Here is a 12,067-nt window from a genome sequence, read left to right as displayed (position 1 = left end):
TAAATGTAAATGACAACAGCCAGTGAAAGTGCAGGGTGCCAAATTCAAAACAACAGAAATCTCATAATTCAAATTCCTCAAACATACATGTATCTTTTACCGTTTTAAAGGTCATCTTGTTGTTAATCCCACCACAGTTTCCGATTTCAAATAGGCTTTACAGGGAAAGCACCACAAATGATTATGCTAGGTCATCACCAACTCACAGAAAAATTCAGCCATTTTTCCAGCCAAAGAAAGGAGTCACAAAAAGCACAAATAGAGATAAAATGAATCACTAACCTTTGATGATCTTCATCAGATGACACTCAAAGGACTTCATGTTACACAATACATATATTTTTATTTGATAAAGTTCATATTTATATAAAAAATCTCAGTATACATTGGCACATTACATTCACTAGTTCCAAAAACATCAGGTGATATTGCAGAGAGCCACATCATTTTACAGAAATACTCATTATAAATGACAATAAATACAATTGTTAGACATGCTGTGTCAGATTTCAAAACAACTTTACAGAAAAAGCAAACCATGCAATAATCTGAGACGGCGCTCAGAAGAAAAATAAAATTATCCGCCATGTTGGAGTCAACAGAAATCAGAAATAACATTATAAATATTCCCTTACCTTTGATGATCTTCATCAGAATGCACTCCCAGGAATCCTAGTTCCACAATAAATGTTTGTTTTGTTCGATAATTATTATTTATGTCCAAGTAGCTATTTTTGTTAGCACATTTAGTACACAAATCCAAACGCTCGTACAGGTCCAGCCGAATGTCGGACGAAAACTTCAAAAAGTTATATTACAGGTCGAAGAAACTTGTCAAACTAAGTATAGAATCAATCTTTAGGATGTTGTTATCATAAATCTTCAATGACGTTCCAAACAGAGAATTCCATTGTCTGTAGAAATACCATGGTCGCTATCATGTGAAATGCGCATGACCAGGACCTGGCTCTCTGCCAGACCACTGACTCAAAGAGCTCACAATACAGTAGAAGCCTCATTAAAGTTTCTAAAGATGGTTGACATCTAGTGGAAGCCTTAGGAAGTGCAACATAACCAATATCCCACTGTGTATTCAATAGGGGCTGGGTTGAAAATCGACCAACCTCAGATTTCCCACTTCCTGTTTGGATTTCTTCTCAGGTTTTTGCCTGCCATATGATTTCTGTAATACTCAATGACATCATTCAAACAGTTTTAGAAAATTCAGAGTGTTTTCTATCCAATACTAATGATAATATGCATATATTAGCAACTGGGACTGAGAAGCAGGCCGTTTACTCTAAGCACCTCTGGGCACCTTACAGTTTAAAAGTCTTACAGTTTAATCAGCAGTCTATAACCAATGTTTTATTAAAATATCACGAGTACCAAAACAGTCAAAAGACATTCCTGTTTTTTCTTTATATTGGAGATACTTTTTGTCTGTCCACTCCACCTCTAGGTCCCCCCCAATTTGGTGGCGCCTCTGGTGTGGGGACCCTCGTCGCCGACCCCGGACCGGGGACCCTTGCCGCAGGCCCCGGACCATGTTTTTGTAAAATGTTCAATGGAAATTGTTAAAACAAGTCCTTGTGGATAAAGTTGTATGTTTTGTTTAACTTTGCAACCATTGGATTTTGTTATGACATACATTTTTAAAGTGAAAATGTGAACCTCAGCATCACTCTGTAACCGTGGAATTAATCAGCTTCTGATAGGCCTAATCCTGACTCAAAGTCTTATAATGGATGTTCAAAATGAGCTGGTGCATTTATTTTCTCTAAACCGGTACATGATTGGGCAATCAATTTTCAATACTTCCATATCTCCCTTCACTGAATTCCAACTATAATGTCCAGTATGTAGAATCTCCACAGAACATTACACAGGGAAATAAAGTTGAAGTCGGAAGTTTACATACACTTAGGTTGGAGTCATTAAAACTCCACAAATTTCTTGTTAACAAACTATAGTATTGGGAAGTCAGTTAGGACATCTACTTTGTGCATGACACAAGTCATTTTTACAACAATTGTTTACAGACAGATTATTTCACTTATAATTAACTGTATCACAATTACACTGGGTCAGAAGTTTACATACACTAAGTTGACTGTGCCTTTAAACAGCTTGGAAAATTCCAGAAAAGTATGTAATGGCTTTAGAAGCTTCTGATGGCCTTGATTATATCCACAGGTACACCGCCAATTGACTCAAATGATGTAAATTAGCCTATCTTTAAACTCAGTGCATCTTTGCTTGACATCATGAGAAAATCAAAAGAAATCAGCCAAGATCTCAGAAAAAAGTGTAGACCTACACGTACACCAGGTACTATGTTCATCTGTACAAACAATGGTACGCAAGTATAAACACCAGGGAACCACGCAGCCGTCATACCGCTCAGGAAGGAGACGCGTTCGGTCTCCTAGAGATGAACAGACTTTGGGGCGAAAAGTGCAAATCAATCCCAGAACAACAGCAAAGGACCTGCACATGGGGATAAAGATCGTACTTTTTGAAGAAATGTCCTCTGGTCTGATGAAACAAAAATAGAACTGTTTGGCCATAGTGACCATTGTTATGTTTGGTGGAAAAAAGGGGAGGCTTGCAAGCCAAAGAACACCATCCCAACCGTGAAGCACGGGGGTGGCAGCATCCTGTTGTGAGGGTGCTGTGCTGCAGGAGGGACTGGTGCACTTCACAAAATAGATGGCATGATGAGGATGGAAAATGAAGTGGATATATTGAAGCAACATCTCAAGACATCAGTCAGGAAGTTAAAGCTTGGTCGCAAATGGGTCTTCCAAATGGACAATGACCACAAGCATACTTACAACGTTGTGGCAAAATGGCTTAAGGACAACAAAGTCAAGGTATTGGAGTGACCATCAGAAAGCCCTGACCTCAATCCTGTAGAAAATCTTTGGGCAGAACTGAAAAAGCGTGTGTGAGCAAGAAGGCCTACAAACCTGACTCAGTTACCCCAGCTCTGTCAGGAGGAATGGGCCAAAATTCACCCAACTTATTGTGGGAAGCTTGTGGAAGGTAAGCCAACACTTTTGACCGAAGTTCAACAATTTAAAGGCAATGCTACCAAATACCAATTGAGAGTATGTAAACGTCTGACCCACTCGGAATGTGATGAAAGAAATAAAAGCTGAAATAAATCATTCTCTCTAATATTATTCTGACATTTCACATCCTTAAAATAAAGTGGTGATCCGAACTGAACTAAAACAGGGATATTTTACTAGGATTAAATGTCAGGAATTGCGAAAAACTGAGTTTAAATGTACTTGGCTAAGGTGTATGTAAACTTACGACTTCAACTGTCATGTCGTCATTAATATTTTTTTATTTTTTTATTTCACCTTTATTTAACCAGGTAGGCTAGTTGAGAACAAGTTGTCATTTACAACTGCGACCTGGCCAAGATAAAGCATAGCAGTGCGACACAAACAACAACACATGGAATAAACAAACATACAGTCGACAATAAAATAGAAAACTCTATATACAGTGTGTGCAAATGAGGTAGGATAAGGGAGGTAAGGCAATAAATAGGCCATAGTGGCAAAATAATTACAATATAGCAATTAAACACTGCAGAAGATGAGTGTGCAAGTAGAAACCATTAGTATGGTTTAAAAAAGGTAATTGTGTTTCAAATCACAGGCAAAAAATGATTTATTCTTATTGTAATTAAATTACTTATCTGTAATTTTCCGATGACAAACATTTTATGATCCATTTTCTTGATAGTGCTTAATAATGTGGAGCAGGCCATATATGCACAGTGTTTGTAAAATAGGAATTCTAACACACTCTGGAGTAAGTTGTCCACAGTGCCTTAACCTCATGTCATTCAGAAGAATTTGACTTCATTGATCACAGAATCCTGTTTAAGTTGGAGTAGAATCCTAAATCAAAATAAAAACAAAGTGTTACCCCACCTCAGTTTTGGTAAACATCTGAGGGATGGGCCTGACGAAATGAACTCTCAAATTCAAAGACAAGGCTATGGAGGCAAGGACTGACCATCCATGATATCAAAATTGTAGTTTTACCATGTTTTGAATGTGTTTGTTTATGTTTACATTGTTTAAAAACATTGGAGTAAATAAACTACTAAGCTCAGGAGGCATTTATAAGTTATATTCTTCAAGAATCATTGAGTCAATGAGCAACTAAGGATACTAGCAAAATGCACTAGTACACAAAGTGCTTTGTAGACTATGTTAACTTCTAGAGAAACTGTTTGAGTGTTGATGGGCTTTGATCCATGCTTTGTCTATCATATGCAATTTGTTGATTTTTAGGAAACTGTGACTAAATGAAGGGAGTTTCTTCTAGTCTTCACCTTGTCTTAAGAGAAGGACCTTCAGTTTCAGTGCAGACAATGAAGTAGTCTCAAGTTGGAGAGGGAGAAATTAAATAGAATCTGACAGACACTTGGGCAGGGGAAGAAAGATCAGTTAGACAGACAGAGCTGTTGGAATGGTAAATCAGCCTTGGGCATTAAAGGAAGCGGAGAAAAGAGGACAAATTGGAAATGAAGGAGGTACCTGAGAAGTGGTGGGGCTCTAGAGTCTGGCCAAATAGCAACATCAACCTTCATCTGTTGAGAATACAAATCATTGACACACTCGCTCTACCAGCATACATTTTTTAAATACATAAAATCAGGATACTAATATCTCAGTCCATACCTTTTTCTATTAATCTTTTCCACATGCACCATTCATTTAATTGTGTTAGAAGGACCCTGCATTATAAAATAAACAAACTACCAACGGGACATTAAAAACTGGAATAGCTTATACTTCACTGAGTCGTGGCCGAATGACGACATTATCAACATACAGCTGGCAGGAAAGAACAGCGACGTCTGGTAAAACAAAGGGTGATGGATTATGCATTTATGTAAACAACAGCTGGTGCACGATATCTAAGGAAGTCTTAAGGTTTTGCTCGCCTGAGCTAGTATCTCATGTTAAGCTGTAGACCACACTATCTACCTAGAGTTTTCATCTGTATTTTTCATAGCTGTCTACACACCACCACAGACCGGTGCTGGCACTGAGACCACAGTAAATGAGCTGTATTCCACCATAAGCAAACAGGAAAATGCTCATCCAGAGGCGGCACTCCTAGTGGCTGGGTACTTCAGTGCAGGGAAACTTAACCTGTTGTGTGTAGGGGGCAGTATTTGATGTTTGGATGAAAAACGTACCCAAATGAAACTGCCTATTTCTCAGGCCAAGAATCTAGAATATGCATATAATTGTCAGATTAGGATAGAAAACACTCTAAAGTTTCCAAAACTGTCAAAATATTGTCTGAGTATAACAGAACTGATATTGTAGGTGAAAACCTGATGAAAATCCAACAAGAAAGTGCCTAAGAGAAACTAATCTCCCTGTTTCGTTGCATGCCTTCCTTCTATTTAACCTCTTGGATTTAGGGGGCGCTATTTACATTTTTGGATGAAAAACGTTCCCGTTTTAAACAATATATTTTGTCACGAAAAGATGCTCGACTATGCATATAATTGACAGCTTTTGAAAGAAGACACTGATGTTTCCAAAACTGCAAAGATATTGTCTGTGAGTACCACAGAACTGATGGACAGGCAACATCCTCACTGAGCTAAAGACTTGAGCTGCCGCTTTCAAGGAGCGGGATTCTAACCTGGAAGCTTATAAGAAATAACACTATAACCTCTGACGAACCATCAAAGAGGCAAAGTGTCATTACAGGACTAAGATCGAATCGTACTACACCGGCTCCGTCGCTCGTCGGATGTGGCAGGGCTTGCAAACAATTACAGACTACAAAATGAAGCACAGCCTAGAGCTGCCCACTGACACAAGCCTACCAGAAGAGCTAAACCACCTCTATGTTCGCTTCCAGGCAAATAACATTGAAACATGCATGAGAGCACCAGCTGTTCCGGATGACAGTGTGATAACGCTCCCGCAGCCGATGTGAGTAAGACCTTTAAACAGGTCAACATTCACAAGGCCTCAGGGCCAGACAGATTGCCAGGATGTGTACTGTGACCATGCACTGACCAACTGGCAAGTGTCTTCACTGATATTTTCAACCTCTACCTGTCTGAGTCTGTAATACCAACATGTTTTAAGCAGACCACCATATTCCCTGTGCCCAAGAACACTAAGGTAATCTTCCTAAATGACCACCGACCTGTAGAATTCCCGTTTGTAGCCTTGAAGTACTTTGATAGGCTGGTCATGTCTCACATCAACACCATTGTCACAGAAACCCATGACCCACTCCAATGTGCATACCGCCCTAACAGATCCACAGATCACGCAATCTCTATTGCAATCCACACAGCCCTTTCCCACATGGACAAAAGGAACACCTATGTGAGAATTCTATTCATTGACTACAGATCAAAGTTTCAACACCATAGTGCCCTCAAAGCTCAGCAATAAGCTAAGGATCCTGGGACGAAACACCTCCCTCTGCAACTGGATCCTGCACTTCCTGGCGGGCCGCCCCCAGGTGGTAAGAGTAGGTAACAACACATCTGCCATGCTGATTCTCAACTCAGGGGCCCTTCAGGGGTGCGTGCTCAGTCCCCTCCTGTACTCCCTGTTCACTCATAACTGCACGGCCAGGCACGACTCCTACACCATCATTAAGTTTTCAGATAACACAACAGTGGTAGGCCTGATCATCGACAACGATGAGACAGTCTATAGGGAGGAGATCAGAGACCTGGCTGTGTGGTGCCAGGACAACAACCTCTCCCGCAACGTGATCAAGACAAAGGAGATTATTTTGGACTACAGGAAAAGGAGGACCGAGCACACCCCCATTCTCATTGATGGTGCTGTAGCAGAGCAGGCTGAGAACTTCAAGTCCCTTGGTGTCCAAATCACCAACAAACTAACATGGTCAAGCACACACCAAGACAGTATAACAGAATGACAGCACAAACAGCACAAACTGTCATTCTGTTTCCAAACTTTGCATCTGCACTGTTTTTTTGGTTTTGTAAAAAGTGTTTTTGTAAAATGTTCAGTGGAATTTGAAAACAGTAATATTTTGATAGTTTGGGTTTAAACGTGGTTTATGAGTTACAAAATTGCTCTACACTGGCTTTTCTTTACTTGTTTATGATCCTCCAGGGAAGCCCAATGGGGATACCAGGTTTGAAGTTGTTGACCTAAAACATAAACACATTTTCTTTTTTGGTTGATGGTCTTGGAACAGGTCCTGTGCTAGAGGCTATATCTTATTCCGACACTGCATTGCCAACTAATGAGAACCCTATGGCCGTCACTGATTAAATATGACTGCTCGTCCCCTTAGGTGAGCAGGATGTTTAATTAAGCAGAGATTAGATCAGAGGCCGAAACTGTACAAAAGGATGAAGACGTCTACATCATGCTTTGACCAGGCCTTTGTGGAAATAAACACACCCTGCTCTTCCAGTCATAAACGCGATTGTATAATATTTGCCCATAGTTCTTTTTTTAAATTCTTCAAGCCCTGTCAAGTTGATTGCTGATCGTTGCTAGACAGACATTTTCAAGGTGATTCAAGTCAAAACTGTAACAAAGTCACATTGGAACATTCAATGTCGTCTTGGTAAGCAACTCCTGTGTAGATTTTGCCATGTGTTTTAGGTCATTGTCCTGCTGAAAGGTGAATTTGTCTCCCAGTGTCTGAGGGAATGCAGACTGAACCAAGTTTCCTCTAGGATTTTGCCTGTGTTTTTGTTGTTGTTGTATATAGTACCAGTCAAACGTTTGGACATACCTACTCATTCAAGGGATTGTCTTTATTTTTACTATTTTCTACATTGTAGAATAATGGTGAAGACATCAAAACTATGAAATAGCCTAATAGTAGCCTAGTGGTTGGATGTTGCAGGATCGAATCCCTGAGCTGACAAGGTAAAAATCTGTCATTCTGCCCCTGAACAAGGCAGTTAACCTAGCCCGGTAGGCTGTCATTGTAAATAAGAATTTGTTCTTAACTGAAACGGTGCCTGAGGAAGTCCTGCAGCATCATCAACGACCACACACACACACCCCAGCCATGAGCTGTTCTCTCCCTTACTGCCAGGCAGACCGTATCAGAGCATGAGGTCTGATACCAACAGGCTCAGAGAAACCCTCAGACCGCTGAACACATGAACTGGACTGACCAGCTGCTCTGATTCTCTGCACCCACATCACAACTGCTGCTACCAGACTCGTATTATCCAGCTCAGTTTAAACACTGCCACACATCCCCCACACACGTGAAAATATTGGACTATAAATTGTGCCTTCCTGTAATATACTAATGCCAAAATGACATTTACTTTATGTTAATATTCTTATATTTTATTATTTCTTAATTGATGCATTGTTGAGAAGGAACCTTCTCAACAATTTCATTGGATGATGTATAACCTACGTATCCCGTACATACGACTAATAAAATTGATAAATAATAAATCAAATAGTTTAAACTGCTTTTCAAATTCAGCATAGATTTACCAAGATCTAGGCCCATAAAGCCAACCACTGTGTTGAAAAACATCCTCACTCAAACATTCATCAAATAGGAGGTTAATGAGTCGTTTCAATTTTTATATTTTGAAAAGACTTGGTAGATTAAAACATATAGCTAGTTAATTATCTATGGGTTATAAAGGAAATGCACATTCTTTGTTTTAGAAGGAACAGAGAGAAAGAAAACTCCATGAAGGTTGGTTACTAGTGACGAAATTATGTAATCGATATTCCACAGTCAGGCAGACAACTATTAACCTACTGTATCTATTGTGAAGTTCCCCTGAGCTGGACACTGGTGGTATTAATATTATTTTTTCCTCCTTTTTTTCTCTCCCTTTTTCTCACCAATTTCATGGTATCCAATTGGTAGTCTTGTCACATCCCTGCAACTCCTGTACGATCTCAGGAGAGGTGACGGTTGAGAGCCATGCGTCCTCCAAAACACAACCCAGCCAAGCCATACTACTCCTTGACACAATGCCCGCTTAACCAGGAAGCCCGTCGCACCAATGTGTCGGAGGAAATAACATACACCTGGCGATCATGTCAGCTTGCATTGCGCCCGGCCCGCCACAGGAGTTACTAGAGCGCGATAGGACAAGAACATCCCTACCGGCCAAACCCTCACAACGCTGGGCCAATTGTGCGCTGCCCCATGGGTCTCCTGGTCGCGGCTTGCTGCAACAGAGCTTGGACTTGAACCAGAATCTCTAGAGGCACAGCTAAGGTGCAGTGCCTTAGACCAGTGTGCCACTCGGGAGGCAGTATTAATATTCTGAATTAAAAATAAAAAGGACAACTGCAGATGCCGTAGAGACAGACACTAAATTAAATATGCGTGGTAATCTAGTAATCTTTATTGAACTTTTATTTAACCAGGTAGGCCAGTTGAGAACAAGTTCTCATTTACAACTACGACCAGGCCAAGATTAAGCAAAGCAGTGTGACAAAAACAACAACACAGAGTTACACATTAACAAATGTACAGTCAATTGCACAATAGAAAAATCTATGTAGTGTTTGCAAATGTAGAATATTAGGGAGGTAAGGCAATAAATAGGCCAGAGGAGGAGTAGGATGAGGGTACGACTAAAGGCTATAAGAACTGGTCTTCTAGTGCGTTCGGAACAGAGAGTAAAAGGAGCAGATTTCTGGGAGTGGAATAATAGATTCAAGGCATAATGTACAGACAAGTGTATGGTGTGATGTGAGTACAGTGGAAACTTAGGCATTTAGTGATGATGACAGAGGTTTTATCTCTAGAAGCACCAGTTAAGCCAGGTGTCATGACCTGGCCTGTTGGGGGAGGTTTATGACCCCCATAAATACCTTTCCCCCTTTTCCTCTCTCTACTCTACCAATGTGACTATTGAAAATCCCTTTGTTAACATAGAAAGTCTGGTGACATCAAAAAATGGGAAACAGAACCATATTTCGGTAGTCCAACCAGTTGAAAATATGCGTTGGGACTTAATGAATATGAATACTGATGATAGGACGACATAAACTGTATCTTGGAAAGTCTACACGTCATAGTTATCAGATTCACGTGGAATTGTTGTGCAATTTAAATATTTAAATATGAAACTATATGTGAAAGTTGAAATGTAATTTAGCTTCTTAATGAGAGAACGGTTTGTCATAGAGTTAACTCTGCCAACTCAGTGGCCCTGCCCATGTGAACAGACAGAGGTTGTAAACTATGAAACACAGCCCTCTCTCCCAATCCTATATAAGCCCCTTGACGAAAATGTAACTTTCTGTTCCGAGGACGTTAGGGTGACGGTCCTACGTTAAAAGGGCTCAGATAATAGGACGGACAGAGTATCTGTCCTACCACAAGACGATGGTACTACCAAGTACCCATTTTACCAAGAGAAATTCTTCATAGGACAACCCGGCCTCCCATTTAAGACCAACCGATCGAAGCGCAGCTCAGAGAAAATATTTATTGCATTTTCCTTTTCAAATGGGTAGTAATTTAGAATGCATAAGATACTGTATTTACGATACCATAGCTTCTCCCATTGTTACTCAGTCTTCCTGCTCTTTCACTCAACCCTCCCCCCCATTTTCTTTGTATAACCAGCCGCTATATTGGCTCCGTTCACCAGGTCCATCAATGTATGATTCATTCGTGTACATGTAATTCTGTGTGATTAGTTAGGTATTTACTAAATAAATCATTAAACCAAATTTTTCATTGCTGATTCAACTTGTAACTCGTGAAGATAAATAATTTACAACTTTCAGATGAAACTAAACAAGGTGACGATTAAATATTGACTGCTATTGATGTAAAAGATTACTAGGTCTTTAAGAGTTTATTCAGAAGATAACAGCTCTATAAACATTATTTTGTGGTGCCCCAACATTCTAGTTTACATTTACATTCACCTGATTAGCTTAATCAGGTAATATGAATTACAAGGAAATTATTTTATAAAATAGCATGTCATATAACTTAATCCGGCATAGCCAAAGACATGACGCAGGTGAGGTCATCGCATGTGTGGGGGTGGGACAAAGGGGCTATCTAAGACATGAAGGGCAGGGCTGGGGGCTCTACAGTGAAATAAGACAATAATAACTAACCAAAACAGCAATAGACAAGGCATATTGAAATTAGGGAGAGGCATGTATAGCCGAGTGATCATAGGGTTCAATGAGCAGCAATAGGTGAGTCAAGGAGCCGTTCAGTACTACGCTAGGCAAGCTGGAGACATGGCGCATCAGACAGCTAGAGGGCCGGGGCTAGCAGATGGGCCTTCAGGCGAAATCACAACTGAAGAACCTGTTGAAACCACTTTGGGCAATTACGTCAAGAAACTGATCTATGTCTCCCTTGGTTCTTGTGTTCACACTCTTCATCAGACCCATATCAAATCAAATCAAAACAACAGTGAAGAGGTGATTCCGGGATGCTGGCCTTCTAGGCAGAGTTGCAAAGAAAAAAACATATCTTAGACTGACCTACAAAAAGAAAAGACTAAAATGGGCAAAAGAACACAGACACTGGACAGAGGAACTCTGCCTAGAAGGCCAGCATCCTGGAGTCACCTCTTCACTGTTGGTTTTGTGGGTACTATTTAATGAAGCTGCCATTTGAGGACTTGTCAGGTGTCTGTTTCTCAAACTAGACACTCTAATGTACTTGTCCTCTTGCTCAGTTGTGCACTGGGGCCTCCCACTCCTCTTTCTATTCTGGTTAGAGCTGTTCTGTGAAGGGAGTAGTACACCGCGTTGTATGAGATTTTCTTGGCAGTTTCTTGCCAATTTCTTGCATGGAATAGCCTTCATTTCTCAGAACAAGAATAGGTTGATGAGTTTCAGAAGAAAGTTATTTGCTTTTGGCCAATTCGAGCCTGTAATCGAACCCACAAATGCTGATGCTCCAAATACTCTAGTCTAAAGAAAGACAGTTTTATTGCTTTATTTATCAGACAACAGTTTTCAGCTGTGCTAAAATAATTGCAAAAGGCTTTTCTGATCAATTAGCCTTTTAAAATGATAAACTTGGATTA

Source organism: Oncorhynchus gorbuscha, linkage group LG11 (assembly GCF_021184085.1).
Source record: "Oncorhynchus gorbuscha isolate QuinsamMale2020 ecotype Even-year linkage group LG11, OgorEven_v1.0, whole genome shotgun sequence".
NCBI classification, from domain to species: domain Eukaryota; kingdom Metazoa; phylum Chordata; class Actinopteri; order Salmoniformes; family Salmonidae; genus Oncorhynchus; species Oncorhynchus gorbuscha.
This window is presented reverse-complemented; position numbering follows the sequence as displayed.